We start from the raw sequence: 15,419 nt of genomic DNA on the forward strand, positions 1-15,419 counted from the left end.
CCCTGCTCTCAAATGATGTACTTGTGTGCTTCCCTCTCTCTCCCTATCTTGTCTCCTGCTCCCTTTATTGTATGTTTTGTGTGTCCGTTTTTTTTTTTGTAATTGATGTTAGCTCTTACAAGAGCCTCGATCTTGGATACCAAAAAAAAAAAAAAAGAAGCACATCGAGTCAAACGACGATCGTTGCGATAACGGTCGGTCTGTTTGCGTTGTCACACTTAGAGGGACGAGTGGCTGAAACGAAGCGTCTATCACTGATGCAAATAAGTACTGGGGAGCTATCGATCTGGGACGTACATGGAAACTTCGTGCTGTGCGCGTGTGGGTATAGAAGCGACCGCCGCCCGAGGCAGTTTCTCCGCGTGTGGTGTGCGAACATGGGACACAGTTTAACAATACAGATGTGAAGTTCGTTCAAAATGCAACTGCAGAAATGCCCCGGGGGCTGTGACTCCTCACGGTCGACCCGACTTTATTGTAAACAGGGTGCACTGTACTGCGCAAGCATACTGTATGATCATATATGCAGGCATGAACCCAAAATCATAACTGAGGGATCCTGGACACCGGATAATGGTGCACAAATGGGAGGGCGGATGTCTCTGTCTGTGTCAGACACGAGATAACCTTCGATTTTAATAGCTATCCTGATGTTCGAGACGTGGCGCCTTTGTGTGCATTTGAGTCGGATCCGCCAGTGGTATAGGTAGATCGACATGTATGTAAGAAGGTAGACTTGAACAAGGTTAGCTTTTCAATGGTGCTTATGAGGCCAGCATTGAGGCCTGCCTTTTTTTAAAATAAAAAAGGTAAAAAATCAAACATTTGAACAGCCTTGGATGTGCACCTTGACCCCATGGCCAAGGCACACCGTCTATCAAGGCTGTCCTAATAACATTACACATGCACCTCAACCCAAAGGCTCTTATGAGGCCAGAGCTAAGGCCTGCCTTTTTTTACGATGAAAAAAGGTAAAATATCAAACATTTGAACAGCCTTGGACGTGCACCTTGACCCCATGGCCAAGGCACAACGTCTATCAAGGCTGTCCCAATAACATTACACATGCACCTCAACCCAAAGGCTGAAGCACATGGTCATTCAAACACATGCATCCTGACCCCGAAGGGCCACAATGCATGGTCATACAATTGGACCACTCCTCTCAATAGGAGTGAGTCCACTGACAAGGTACTACTCCTGTCAGGTAGCTAACGTAGCCATCCATTGATGCCAACATAGGTTTCAATGGTGTTCGTTTGGCCAATCAAGTTTAACCCAATCGTGTGCGATCACTGCATGCTCAGTGTTGAGCGCACGTGACTTGGTGACGTAGTGAGTTCAAGGAATGGGTTTGTATCGCACATCTGGTATTGTAATTTGGTGTTGGGCTAGTGGCTAGGGTGCCGGCTTAGGATCCTAGGATCCTGGGTTCGAATCCTGGTCGATCGCTGAATTAACGCCAGGGGGGTTGACTCAGCCTGTCGTCCTTCCGAGGTCGGCTAATTGAGTACCAGTTCACTGGTAATTCCCTGTTTGTCGTTAAAGGCGGCAAAAAGGGTTGGCGTCAGGAAGGGCATCCGGCCGTAAAACATTGCTTCAAAAGGGGACCCAAAAAACAACAACAACCACGGTTCCCGAAAAAGGCCAACCCCCGCTTTGCGGGGAAAAATGGCCTCTAAAGGTGGTTTTATCCGGTATTGTAATTTGCGTAGGAACGTCATCGAGTTCGATTCATGTCATCACGCTGGAGAAGTTTGTTTGATAAGTGTCGCATGTATATTCACTGCAATTCGTTGAAAAATAGGAACGAATGGTGGAATTTTATAAGCAACTAAGTCAGAATATTAAACGAAATGTCTTGGGTCAGATCTGTAGTATGCAATTTGCATAATGTTCAATATGTGCATAAAATTTAGGTAAAAACAAAATGATGACCGGAAACAAAAGCTGGAGTATCGAAGATAAAGTCCTGCGATTAAAAGGGGGAAAAAGTTACTGTAAATCTGAGTCCTCCGGTACGACTGGCGTGGGGTCTCACTCCTATGGAGGAGAGGTCCAATCGTATGACCCTTCGGGATCAGGATGCATGTGTTCTGATTGACCATGTGCTTCAGCCTTTTTTTTCTTCTTTTTTTTTGTATACTGAATCGAGGCTCGTGAAAGAGCTAACATTTATTTCACAAACAAATCAACCAGACAAACAAAATATATAAAAAGAGGGAGCGGAAGACAAGATGGGGAGAGAAGGGGAAGCACACAAACACAACATTTGAGAGCAGGGAGATGTGTGGGAGGGAGAGGGCTTGGGGGGAGGAGGCGTGGGAAGGGATGGTTGAGGTGCATGTGTATGCTCATGGGACAGTCTTGATGGATGGTGTGCCTTGGCCGTGGGGTCAAGGTGCATGTCCAAGGCTGTTTAAATGTTTGATTTGTATTTATTTTTTAACCTTTTTTATTAAAAAAGAAGAAGTCCTCACAAGTGCTATAAATTAGTCATGGCAACTCACTCCGATGAGGGAGGGGTCAAACTGTATGATCTCTCTGTCTCTCTCTCTCTCTGTTTCTTTTCCTATTTGCGCCCCTTCCTTCCCCATACTACCTTCCCAATCCCTCTATTCCCCTTCCTCCCTCCCTCCATTCCTACCTTCCTTTTCTCCCTCTTCTTTCTTTCGAGTCCCTCTCCCCACCCTTTTCTCTCCCCTTCTCTCAATTTTCACTACCAACCCCCTCCCAAATCCAAGACTTTATGCAGTACCTTCACGAATATGAAAAGTGGATGTTTAATGTTATTGAATGGGAAAAGGTGTGATAACAGTTTTTCTTCAGATAAATAATAACATCTTGGAATTATTAAGAGACACTCATATTTAGAATCATGATTAAATGGCCGAACTGAAGGGAATAGGGTATAGATGATATCACAGGCTTTCTGGACTTTCAGGGTATTATAATTTGAATGAATTTTTTTTGTCACAATGGATTGTTGAACGTACCATTCTTGGAACTACAGGGTTAAATTGAGAAGGAAATAAAAAATTTCACTCACCGGCTGGCTGTCTCATAAACTGAAGGACAACAGCCGTAAATGGTTGGTGAAGTGGGTTTTTTTTTTCTTTTTCCCAGTAGTTCTGGCTGATAAGCTTGGAGGTATTTAAATAAATATTGTATTGACAGATACTGGGAAAACCCGCACAAGGATAAATATATGTATGATTCTAAACTGTAGAGGTAGTTAGGTAGTCTTCAATAAGGCATATGAAGTGGGTAACGATCCACGAACATACGTCTCATTGGACAGAAAGGATCATACATGTTGTTATTTTATTGGTACATATTGCTAGATATGTATGAATGATTGTTGCATGACGCACAATGAACTGGCAGAGGTGGAAATTGAGTTTTTTTTAAAGGAAACTTTATGCATTGATGTGTACAATGTCAAGGTGAAGACATATGGACAAAGAGAGGTACGGTGTGGTTTGAAGTTGTGAACTGTGGAACAAGGCCATTTAAAATGGAGATGTGTGGGATTGTCTTGGAGTGAAGGGAAGGCTTGTGGTGCTGGGGAAGAATTTCCGGCGGCTGAATGCTTCTCAACCTTGGTGAATGGGACCTCATCAAGATCCTCGAGTGTCATTCACAGCCATCAAGGACAAAGGTAAGATTAAGTGAATTTTCGGTACATATTGTCAGGAGGCATTTTTGCAGAACGATGGGAAAGGTGAGCAAGATGCAAGGGTGGATGATGGTCCTGATAATATTAATAAGTAGGAGTGAGGGAAGAGATGAGTTTTCACTCATCAGTGATCAGATCAAGAGATCAGTTCACACACGCAGTGGACCTTGGCCTTATGGGCTCGAACGATAGCACACATCACAAATTGAGTGCGGCCGATAGACAGGTGAATCCTGACCATACAATATCGACACCGAGGAAGAAACGTGGCATCGTGCTACATGAAAGAATAACTGCGACATGAAAGACCATCCCCACCAGAGCAACATTCACAACTGCCATGCAAACTTCACCGTGCTGTTTAACCCTCCGGGGATCTTTGCCTGGCCGAGGGTTAACCATGACCATGACCATCACCGCCGCGCCTCAGCACATTGCACCGTTTCCTGTGTGTTTTATATTTCACGGCGATGGCCCCACTTCACACAGGGGTGACAAAGGCATCATTGGCTTGAGATGGGTGGGAGAGAGAGAGACCACGGGGGAGGAAGAGAGCGAGGGGTGGGACAGACCCCCTTTAAACCCCTTACACGACACAACTTAGACCCTTTAAACCCCTGAGACCTCTTTCGACATTTTACACCCCCTTAGATCCCTAAACACCCCTGAGAACACCTTTAGACCCCTTTACACCCCTTATATCTCTTTATACCCTTTACTCTCCTTGGATCCTTTAAACCCCTTAGACCTCTTTCGACCCTTTACACCCCCTTAGATCCCTATACACCCCTTAAAACACCTTTACACCCCTTATACCTCTTTATACCCTTTACTCTCCTTGGATCCTTTAAACCACTGAGACCTCTTTCAACCTTTTACACCCCCTTAGATCCCTAAACACCCCTGAGAACACCTTTAGACCCCTTTACACCCCTTATACCTCTTTATACCCTTTACTCTCCTTGGATCCTTTAAACCCCTTAGACCTCTTTAGACCTCTTGCACCCCTTACACCCCTCAGACTCCTTTTGACCCTTTCCACCCCTTATATCCCTTCAGAGCCCCCAACACTACACATCTTAGACCCATGGTATTTGGGGAAGATAACTTAGTTAATTTCTTCGGGAGGTAGTGTTAACCTCAGACAACCGAGAAATGGGTTGATGGAGGGAATCAATTTAATTTCGACTGAGTTTACTTTGTTAAACTCTGCCTTGATCTTATCCCGACAGTACTTGCAATTATTTTGTCAACTAACCCAACCCCACCTCTCCCGAGAGGAGAGACCTACCACTCGCTCCCGTGGGCATTCATTGTAGTTGGGAGTCTTCTAAGTAATTTGATCCCCCAATGATAACTTATAGCCAGCCCTATGGTTACCTCACAGGCTTGACCAATGCAAGTCGGTTAGTTTGTAGGAAATAATCCAATAAATCGGATTACCTTCCTCAAGGTCTTTGTACCCACACTATTTGGGGAAGACAGCTTGGTTAATTTATTGGGGAAGTAGTGTTAACCTCGTACTGCCTAGAAGTGGGTTGACGGAGGAAATAAATTTAATTTCGACGAAGTTTACTTCGTTTAACTTGGGCTAAACCTTGGACATACAGTATTTACCATTATTTTGTTAACTAACCCAACCCCACCTCTCATTGAGGAGAGACTTACCATGAGCTCCTGTGGGCATAATTATAGATGGGAGTACTCAGAATTGTTTGGTCCCCCAATGATAACTTACAGCCCCACAGGCTGACCGAATGTGTGTCAGTTTGTTGTAAGAAATAATTAAACAAGTCGGACTACACCATTGAGAGGTCTTTGTACCCACATTGTTTGGGGTGTCTTATTTTGGGGGGTTGTCCCCAATTGGGAGAGAGAGAGAGAGTGGGGGTGAGAGGGAGGAAGAGGGGAGAGAAAGAGGTGAGAGTGGAACGAGATTTGAGTGAAGCTGAGGGTGTGAGGACACTTTACACCAACTTACCTTAGCTTACCTGTACCCTGCACCTTCATACTCGTGTCAGCAGGGCTTGCCACAACTCCTTATTTCTTTCAACAACCAGAACGATAGCATACAACGATATATACACAGCATTGGTGGAGATTCCTTGAACACAATAACCTTGGGGGGCACACGACTTCGGACCCGGACTCACTTTTGTTGACCTGCAATCTGCACAACTGTTGCACGAGGAATACCAAGACATATTTAGACTTTGCAAAAATTACAACACACCAAGCAGATTGCAAACTCCCGTAACACTCCTGTTATTCATGATTTGTGAATAATTTATGCATGCATTAATAGTTTATACACCCACATGTCCCTTGTAACCTCATGCATCATAAAATAACCGAGTAATCGTGAGAAAATATTTTAAAACCATTTTATTGACTAGTCAAGTCCACGGCCTATTACCTACAATCATTATTTTATCTCGTTCGAAGCGGATTGTTGTGTTCCAGTGTGAACCTGCCCCAGGTAGGACTGGAGTTGAAAACAAAATTAAAATCGGGGTTGAAATAAGCCCGGGAGAGCTGTTTGTGTAAGCTGTTACCATAGCTAGATGGCCGTTGTTGTGGTAACTCGTGGGTCACGGCGATTTTTTAATTGACTTGTTTAAATTGGCCAATTTTCAATAAAGAAGCATGACGCCTAGGTCCCCCCGTCGGTGAAGTGATGTGAGTTTACAAAGTGGAAGACGCAAGGTGGCCATCTTGGATTTTGACGTGGCGACCCAATTTTCAATAGTGTTCTTCCTTATGCCTAGATACACCCACACACCAGATTAGAAGTTGGTACTTCGCTTATTTTTCAAGATATTCCGCTCACAAGGTTCAGACATACATGGCGGTGGCCATATTGGATTTTGACGTGGCGACCCAATTTTCAATAGCGTTCTTCCTCATGCGTAGATACACCCACACACCAGATTAGACGTTAGTAGTTCGTTTATTTTTCAAGATATTTCGCTCACAAGGTTCAGACATATATATGGTGGCGGCCATCTTGGATTTTGACGTGGCGACCCAATTTTCAATAGGGTTCTTCCTTATGCCTAGGTACACCCACACACCAGATTAGAAGTTGGTACTTCGCTTATTTTTCAAGATATTCCGCTCACAAGGTTCAGACATACATGGCGGCGGACATACATTGCGGCAGCCATCTTGGATTTTGACGTGGGTTGCACCCACACACCAAATTCGAATGCGGTCCTTCGCTTACGCACGCATGCACGCACGGACGGACGGACGGAGGGGAAAACCATAGTCCCCCTTTCGCTCCGCGGTGCGACGGGGGACAATAACCGTGCTTTTTATCAGCAAAAAAGTTAAAAGTTGGGGGTGTGCTTAATATACAGATATAGAAAAAAAGTCTTAAAAGCAATCAATGCTGAATTTCAATTATATTCCAATTGTCACACATGCACCAGTAGATCTACATTCTACATATCGGGGAATATTTGGAGCTCCAGGGCCGGGTTTACAATGGCTGCTATGGCGCCTCGGTGCCAGGCCACCAATCAGAAGGGGCCGATCATGACCAATGATTAAAAAAAAAAAGTGTACACATTGTGCTATGTTTAAATAGAGATTATGTGTAGAATATAATGCTGCTTTTAAAAATAGGGGCAATACCTCTGGGTGCTCACCTGGTAGAATAAAGCAGTATACTTCACTGACTAAAGGTATTTTTTACCAGTAACACCTATTTCAAAGAAATTTAACAATTGCTAGAAGAAAGGGCAGCATGTAGAATCATACTAACGTAATCATAAGGCTTTAAACAAACAAAACAAAATCTTTTTGGGGGGCAATGCCCCCCACCCAACCACCCCCCTTATACCTGCTTCGACCCTGATTTTTCTAATGCTTTTAACAAACATTGGTACATCATGGGTGATGAAAGTTGTGATCAAGCTTCACAAAATTGCGTTTGAAGTTTCGGAGGAGAGCGCAAATACCTATTTTAGGGGGTCAAATACCCCGCACATCACCTTCAACCCTAATTCATTCATGCCGTGAACAAACGTTGATGCATCACGGTTGACGAAGGTTGTGGTCAATTTTCATCGAAATTGGGTGTAGTTCCAAAGAAGAAAGCAAATACCTATGGTGGGGGGAATCATCATTCCCACCAGTGATCCTACCAGTGATCGGAGCTAAGTCCTCACAATTAAATCCAACACAATTATTTTCCAGTTCTTTTTATCTATCACTTTGTCTGTGTTTAAGTCTGGTGCGGGAGCGCTCCACGATAGGTATTTTGTTTTAGTTTCACGTCGCGTTTTCTTGTCACCGATATTTTTTTGAATAAACACTCATTATTTTCTGTACATTTTAAACCTGTTCCCGTTTGAGTTACTTTTTGCAGGTTGGAAGACTGCCCAGTGGGATCGTACAAGTAAGCGCTCTTCAGCTTGCCCTTCCCTTTCTTTCTCTGCACGTATAGAAAATGCGCATTTGATAGTTGCCTCGGAGTTAAAGCTTGCTTTAAGCCTACCATGGTTCTCTCAGTGTTAATTGAGGTAATCGCACGACAATATTATAAAGACTATAATGGGCATTCGGAAGAGCCAACATCTCTGAAAGGTTCAGCAGTTTATGTTTTGTATCCCACCAATAGGCCGGATCCGATTCCAGACGTGAAGCCAAATCAAATTGGCTTGTTCTTGTCACCCATACAAATCATGCATCGAGTTTTGTTGTAACTCGTCCAAAATATCATGCTAAATATCGGTTTTCGCCGTTATCACTCAATGGTAAAAAAAAATCACTAAACTTAAAAAATTCTCGTATTGGGATTTGGATATTCACCAAATTTGAATCAATTCTGCTACATATCGGTTTTAGCCCAAGCTTATCACTCAATTGTGAGAAATCACTTTGAAAAAAATCTCAGATCCGAATCTTAACCAAAATTTCATCATTTCATCCTTGTCACACACTCAACCTCTCCACCAAATTTCTCCGAATCCATCCACAACTCTCTGAGATATCCTGTTCACAGACAAACAAACAAATAGACAGACAGGAGTGAAACAAGATAACCTGCACCCACCGACCATGGCAGAGCTACAAACATGGAGAGACAACGGATCTGGCCCGAACACTTCGCTTTGATAAACGGGAAAGACACATGGCACGATTCAAGTCAAATGCACTCGGACCTGGAACCGGAAGTTCATGTTTATTTTGTTCAAGATTTGCTCTGCTGCCCTATTATCAGTTCACGCTCTCCATCACCATGCTTTTCCATGAGACTCAATGTTGCGGAGAATAATAAGAATGGAAGATGTAAAAACAGAACAAAAGGAGTGCCAGTTACCTGAAATAATCCATCACAGTCCATTTTCCTTGAACCATGTGTGGTTCAAAATCTCCTGCAAAACAATGTATGTGTTGGAATCAAATATGAACACGATCAGGAAAAACCTCCACTGGTGAGCAATTGCATTTTGATCCACAATAACAAGAGATCAGTAACCCCAGCATGTGTGAACATTCTTGTTCATGCAAATAAAACACTGCAGTTCAAAACTATCAATCCCTCACCGCCACAGTCAGTGGATCCTTCCGAAGCATCGCAGTCAGAAGGGAAACCAATGTTTACCTTGCAAAGGTTGGTGGACTGCTTCCCACATTGAAGTCAGTCTTGTCATGTGATATCTGCAAAGAAGCAAAACAAATGTATTTGTGACCGAATCCTATACATTTGTCGCAATCGAATACTTACATTTGCATAACAAGCACATTCCAAACAAGCACTCACTGATGCAACGACCAAGGTTTGACTCGAAACTCATAAAATACATTTGCATTCATCAAATAAGTTATGGTGTGCAACACAAAAGTTTTTTCTCAACTGAAAAAGAAACCCCGTCATCTAAATAATTGGATATTAAGTATATGTGGCTTTATTCGGCCTAAGGCGAGCAAAGCGAGGACAAGGCTGTTTATTCCTGATACAGTGCCTTCAGAAAGTATTCACACACTTGACTTTTTAAAAACATTTTTTGGTGTCACAACCTGAATTTAAAATGGATTAAATTGAGATTTTTTGGCACTGATTGACACATAATACTGTATTTTCTGGTGTAACAAGCGTTACGCCTCGGTCCCCCGTCGGTGAAGTGATGCGAGTTGACAAAGTGGAAGACGCAAGGCGGCCATCTTGGATTTTGACGTGGCGACCCAATTTTCAATAGCGTTCTCCCTTATGCGTAGATACACCCACACACCAGATTAGAAGTTAGTAGTTCGTTTATTTTTCAAGATATTCCCCTCACAAGGTTCAGACATACATGGCGGTGGCCATCTTGGATTTTGACCTGGCGACCCAATTTTCAATAGCATTCTTCCTTATGCGTAGATACACCCACGCACCAGGTCAGATGTTAGCAGCTCGTTTATTTTTCAAGATATTTTGCTCACAAGGTTCAGACATATATATGGTGGCGGCCACCTTGGATTTTGACGTGGTGACCCAATTTTCAATAGCCTTCTTCCTTATGCCTAGATACACCTACACACCAGATTAGAAGTTAGTAGTTCGTTTATTTTTCAAGATATTCCCCTCACAAGGTTCAGACACACATGGCGGCGGCCATCTTGGATTTTGACCTGGCGACCCAATTTTCAATAGCTTTCTTCCTTATGCGTAGATACACCCACACACCAGATGTTAGTAGTTCGTTTATTTTTCAAGATATTCCGCTCACAAGGTTCAGACATACATGGCGGCGGCCATATTGGATTTTGACGTGGCGACCCAATTTTCAATAGCGTTCTTCCTTATGCCTAGATACACCCACACACCAGATTAGAAGTTGGTACTTCGCTTATTTTTCAAGATATTCCGCTCACAAGGTTCAGACATACATGGCGTCAGACATACATGGTGGCGGCCATCTTGGATTTTGACGTGGGTTGCACCCACACACCAAATTCGAATGCGGTCCTTCGCGCACGCACGCACGCATGCACGCATGCCCGCACGGACGGACGGACGGACAGAGGGGAAAACCATAGTCCCCCTTTCGCTCCGCGGTGCGACGGGGGACAATAACCGTGCTTTTTATCAGCAAAAAAGTTAAAAGTTTGGGGTGTGGTTAATATACAGATATAGAAAATAGTCTTAAAAGCAATCAATGCTGAATTTCAATTATATTCCAATTGTCACACATGCACCAGTAGATCTACATTCTACATATCGGGGAATATTTGGAGCTCCAGGGCCGGGTTTACAATGGCTGCTATGGCGCCTCGGTGCCAGGCCCCCAATCAGAAGGGGCCGATCATGACCAATGATTTTTTTGTTAAAGTGTACACATTGTGCTATGTTCAAATAGAGATTATGTGGAGAATATAATGCTGCTTTTAAAAATAGGGGCAATACCTCTGGGTGCTCACCTGGTAGAATAAAGCAGTATACTTCACTGACTGAAGGTATTTTTTACCAGTAACACCGATTTCAAACAAATTTAACAATTGCTAGAAGAAAGGGCAGCATGTAGAATCATACTAACGTAATCATAAGGCTTTAAACAAACAAAAAAAACTCTTTTTGGGGGGCAATGCCCCCACCCAACCACCCATATACCTGCTTCGACCCTGATTTTTCTAATATAATGCTTTTAACAAACATTGGTACATCATGGGTGATGAAAGTTGTGATCAAGCTTCACAAAATTGCGTTTGAAGTTTCGGAGGAGAGCGCAAATACCTATTTTAGGGGGTCAAACACCCCGTACATCACCTTCAACCCTAATTCATTCATGCCGTGAACAAACGTTGATGCATCACGGTTGACGAAGGTTGTGGTCAATTTTCATCGAAATTGGGTGTAGTTCCAAAGAAGAAAGCAAATACCTATGGTGGGGGGAATCATCATTCCCACCAGTGATCCTACCAGTGATCGGAGCTAAGTCCTCACAATTAAATTCAACACAATTATTTTCCAGTTCTTTTTATCTATCACTTTGTCTGTGTTTAAGTCTGGTGCGGCAGCGCTCCACGATAGGAATTTTGTTTTAGTTTCACGTCGCATTTTCTTGTTCCCGATATTTTTTTGAATAAACACGTTCGTTATTTTCTGTACATTTTAAACCTGTTCCCGATTGAGTTACTTTTTGCAGGTTGGAAGACTGCCCAGTGGGATCGTACAAACAAGCGTTACACCTAGGTCCCCCGTCGGTGAAGTGACGCGAGTTGACAAAGTGGAAGACGCAAGGTGGCCATCTTGGATTTTGACGTGGCGACCCAATTTTCAATAGCGTTCTTCCTTATGCCGAGATACACCCACACACCAAATTAGAAGTTGGTACTTCGCTTATTTTTCAAGATATTCAGCTCACAAGGTTCAGACATACATGGCATCAGACATACATGGCGGTGGCCATCTTGGATTTTGACGTGGGTTGCACCCACACACCAAATTCGAAGTTGGTACTTCGCTTATTTTTCAAGATATTCATCTCAAGGTTCAGAGAAACATGGCGGCGGCCATCTTGGATTTTGACGTGGCGACCCAATTTTCAATAGCGTTCTTCCTTGTGCCTCGATACACCCACACACCAGATTCGAAGTTGGTACTTTGCTTATTTCTCAAGATATTCAGCTCACAAGGTTCAGACATACATGGCATCAGACATACATGGTGGCGGCCATCTTGGATTTTGACGTGGGTTGCACCCACACACCAAATTCGAATGCGGTCCTTCGCTTACGCACGCACGCACGCACGCATGGACGGACGGGCGGACACACGGACGGAGGGGAAAACCATAGTCCCCCTTTCGCTCCGCAGTGCAACGGGGGACAATAAGCGCTCTGCAGCTTGCCCTTGCCTTTCTTTCTCTGCACGTATAGAAAATCCGCATTTGATAGTCACCTCGAAGTTAAAGCTTGCTTTAAGCCTTCCGTGGTTGTCTCAGTGTTAATTGAGGGAATCGCACGACAATATTATAAAGACTACAATGGGCATCGGAAGGATTTCCTCCCCCTACACCCTACCCCCTCCCCTCCCCTCCCCCTACACCCTACCCCCTCCCCTTTCTCCCTTACCCTCCCCCTTCCACCCTTACCCCACCTCCCCCCTCCTCCCCCTCCCCCCCTCTTCTCCCCTCCCTCCCCCCTCTCCTCCCCTCCCCTTGTCCCTCCCCTCCACCGTCCGGCAATGCCGGGTACTTCTGCTCGAATATAATAATACCAAGTTTGTTCAAAATCCCATTACTGGTTCACGAGTTGGTGCAGCAACATAATTTTTACTTAACATGACCTCTGACCTATTTACCCAAAAATCTAATCGGTTAATCTTTACATCATTATACATACTACCTGTGCCAAGTTTGAATTAGATCACTTCAGTCATTCTCAACTTATAGACCAATCACAGACTTTGCCCTTTGACCTCTTGATGCCAAAATCAAACAAGTTCACCTTTACGTCATAATACAAACTTGTACTAACTTTGGTCAGAATCACATCACTGGTTCACAAGTTATCACTGTAACAGGAGTTTTACCTAACATGACCTCTGATCTTTGCCCTTTGACCCCAAAATCGAATCAGTTCATCTTTAACTCATTATACATACCTGCATCAAGTATGACAAAGATCCCTTCAGCCCTTCTAATGTTAACGCGGTAACGAATTCCTATCATGGACTTACGGATGGGATGGTGAAATGGACGGACAGACCTCCGGACGGATAACCTGAAAACATAATGCCTCCAGCGACTTCGTCGGCGGAGGCATACAAATTGTTTTGATTTACGTCGTTTGATCATCGTCACACTTTCAAGGAATGCAACCCTGACGCAAACCGAGCTATTATTGGAAAAGATAATGAAATGTACTGCTTACCACGACCTGCCCCACATTGTACTCTGCATAGTCATCACTGGCAGCACTCTCATCATTGGAAGTACTCTCATCATATTCAACATGAGGGGCAAAATAACCATGAAAGTTTGGGCTGACAGCAACCTTATCTTCACCATGATGGAGAAAAGATCCTGGAAAAACAGGCAAAATGACCATCAAACAGATATTGTGACAGATATCAAACAAAAATATAAATGGGCTAAATATCACCATGTTCAAATGTGTGCGAGTTTGTTCCAGAGGCAGGAGAAAAGAGGAATGAAGGAGTGAAGGTGAGCAGAGAGTCTTGATTTTGGCAGTTTCACCCGAAGAGGATTGCTGGCAGATCTTGTGTGTCCAGCAGGAATATTTGGGGGACAGAGCACAGGTAGAGCTGGGGGAGCTAGGCCGGATAGGAGTCGGTAGAAGATAGAAAGACCACCTACCTGCCTGCGGTGAGTGAGTGAAAGGCCCTCGGAGTTAGCTTCATCGCGGGACATTCCAATGATTCTGAACACTTTGGTTTCAACAGCGTGAAGAAGAGCTAGGTGTGAGGCAGGAGCAACAGCCCAGAGGGGAGAGCTGTATTCCATTGAACTGCGGATGAAAGCCTTGTATGTGGTGAGGAGCTCAGGTGTGCCAAGGAAGGACCTTCGCATAACGGAGGATGCCCAGTCGGCGACTGGCTTTGGAGGCCAGATTTGAAATGTGGTTTCCCAAGGAAAGATCATGGCAGATCGTGAGACCCAAAAGCTTGAGCGACAGAACTTCTTGGAGAAGATTGTTCAGAAAGTAGATGGGAGGGTTGTCCAGTCGGTCTTTTTGGAGAGACATAGTGAGAGTGAGATTTGTCAGGATTGAAAGATTGAATTGCGTCGGACGACTGCGCTCGGAGCCAGGCACGGCCGGAGGAGCGAGCTGCACGCGACCCGTTCGAGTCGCGCAGAGGGCCGGTGGCACGCCAGCGGACGAGGCCGGGGCGAATGAGTGGCTCAGTGGGGGCCGAGTAGAGCATGAACGGTGGACGGCGGCTTTTCTTCCCGCCAACACCAGTGCCGCGGCGGGTTTGAACGGTTGGGGCCTGGACGACGCCAACGAGCCTGACGATCCCCGACACACCTCAACCAGACAGAGCTAAGCTCACACCACACAGAACACACAACGACGCATTTTCGTTCATATCCTCCCCATCTGTACATGTTAGAAGTCTGTATATAGAAGCGCTCATTATGGGTTTTAGATATCGTGCTCTTTGTTCACGGGGTCCGGCAATAAAGCCGTCTTATTTTTGTACATATAAAATCCTTGTTCGTGAGTTTAATTTCCTGTAGGGTTGAAGACTGTGCGCGGGTCGTGTCAGGTAAAGCTTCGCCGCTTCTTCTTCTCTTTTCCTCCAGTGCTTGTCGAGTGAAATCCGTATTTGGTCGTCGCCTCAAAGTAAGCTCGATTGTCATCCGTGGGTGCTTTGTCTTAATAGAGCCATCCACATGACAATATTTATGGAACATTAATCCTTCCCAATCCAAACCTACTACTTGCTTGCTTTCAGCGTTTCCTCCACCTCATTGATCATGTCGTTTTACATTTTCATTGAAATTGATTTGCTTTCTCACCATCATCTGGTACCATCTATGATCCAGAGGTTGCCTCTTCGGGAACGCCATTCAAATGTTTTTCCAGCAGCTCGATCTTTAACTTCCTCATCTATTCCATCATCTTGTCTGTCCATTTTAATCCTTGCCTTACTCCTCCACCACTAATATTACCAATCAGTATTGTTTTGTATTGGTTGAGGTGATGCTCAATTTGGTTTGGAGCATGCATGGGAAAGGTTGCTGTGGTGAGAGGAAGTTGTTTGTGTCACTGTCATGAG

The 15,419-nt window shown here is 44.3% G+C and overlaps 1 long non-coding RNA gene across 1 annotated transcript in view; it reads left to right on the forward strand.

Moving 5' to 3' along the window:
* Positions 1 to 15,419, forward strand: part of LOC137429158 (uncharacterized) — a 960,590-nt gene that overhangs the window by 315,279 nt on the left and 629,892 nt on the right. The gene's annotated exons all lie outside the window — the stretch shown is intronic.

Source organism: Myxine glutinosa, chromosome 6, assembly GCF_964187855.1.
Source record: "Myxine glutinosa chromosome 6, kmMyxGlut1.1, whole genome shotgun sequence".
Classification (NCBI taxonomy): Eukaryota; Metazoa; Chordata; class Myxini; order Myxiniformes; family Myxinidae; genus Myxine; species Myxine glutinosa.